This window comes from Oryx dammah, unplaced genomic scaffold, assembly GCF_014754425.2.
Source record: "Oryx dammah isolate SB20612 unplaced genomic scaffold, SCBI_Odam_1.1 HiC_scaffold_23, whole genome shotgun sequence".
Lineage (NCBI taxonomy): Eukaryota > Metazoa > Chordata > Mammalia > Artiodactyla > Bovidae > Oryx > Oryx dammah.
Window position 1 is genome coordinate 9340473 of NW_024070207.1, and position 1294 is coordinate 9341766.

The window sequence follows — 1294 nt, forward strand, 5'->3', positions numbered from 1 at the left end:
TCAAGAGGCAGGTTAGGTGCTCTGGTATTCCCATCTCTTTCAGAATTTTCCACAGTTTATTGTGATCCACACAGGCAAAGGCTTTGGCATAGTCAATAAAGCAGAAATAGATGTTTTTCTGGAACTCTCTTGCTTTTTCCATGATCCAGCGAATGTTGGCAATTTGATCTCTGGTTCCTCTGCCTTTTCGAAAACCAGCTTGAACATCAGGGAGTTCACAGTTCACGTATTGTTGAAGCCTGGCTTGGAGAATTTTGAGCATTATTTTACTAGCGTGTGAAATGACTGCAATTGTGTGGTAGTTTGAGCATTCTTTGGCATTGCCTTTCTTTGGAATTGGAATGAAAACTGACCTTTTCCAGTCCTGTGGCCACTGCTGAGTTTTCCAAACTGAGCATAAAAACTGAACTCATTTCTCACCCTGTTCTCTCAGTCCTCTTCATGGCTGTATTCATTTGCTAGGACTGCCATAACAAAACACCACACACTGAGTGGCTTCAACAGAAGTTTGTCTCACATTTCTGGAAGATAGAAGTTCCAGTTCAAGACGTTGGCAGGGTTTTTTCCTTCTCAGAGCTGTGAAGAAGAATCTGTTCCATGCCTGTCCCCTAGCTCCTGGGGGCTCACAGGCAATCTTGGGTGTTCCTTAGCTTATAGAACCATCACTCTAATCTCTGTTTTCATTTTCACATGTGTGCTCCCTGTGTGCATGTCTGCATTTAAATTCCTTTTTATAATGACATTAGTCATATTGGATTGGAAGCTCACCCTACTCCAATATGATGTCCACTTAACAAATTACGTCCAAATAAATGTGCTTTCTGAGGTACTGGGGCGTCTGCATATATATATATATATATATATATATATATATATATATGCCGCTCCTTGAGGTTTGTGGGATCTTGGTTCCCTGACCAGGGATTGAACCTGGGCCTTCAGCAGTGAAAGTGCTGAGTCCTAACCACTGGACCACCAGGGAATTCCCTTGCATGGGAATTTTTGAGGAGACACAGTTGAACCCATGACACTGGCCTTCTTTTTGCTCCTCTAGCACACCGAGCTCATTTCTACTTCAGGTCCTTTATGTCCACTAGTTCTCCCTCTAGAACCCCAAAGAAGCACAACTGTTCCCTTCTCAGGACACAAGTGTCATCTCATATGTCACCTCCTCAAACAGATCTTCCTTGATCATCCTAGCTAAAAAAGCCCCTCTACCACACACATCATTGTCTACTCCTTCCCCTGCTTCAACTTTCTTCATAGCACTCATCTTTACCTGGTATATTTCTTT

The 1294-nt window shown here is 42.7% G+C and overlaps 1 non-coding gene across 1 annotated transcript; it reads right to left on the bottom strand.

Moving 5' to 3' along the window:
• Positions 1-909: 909 nt before the first annotated feature.
• Positions 910-982, bottom strand: TRNAE-UUC. Its single transcript has one exon. It is a non-coding gene; the product is annotated as a tRNA-Glu (tRNA).
• Positions 983-1294: the final 312 nt, after the last annotated feature.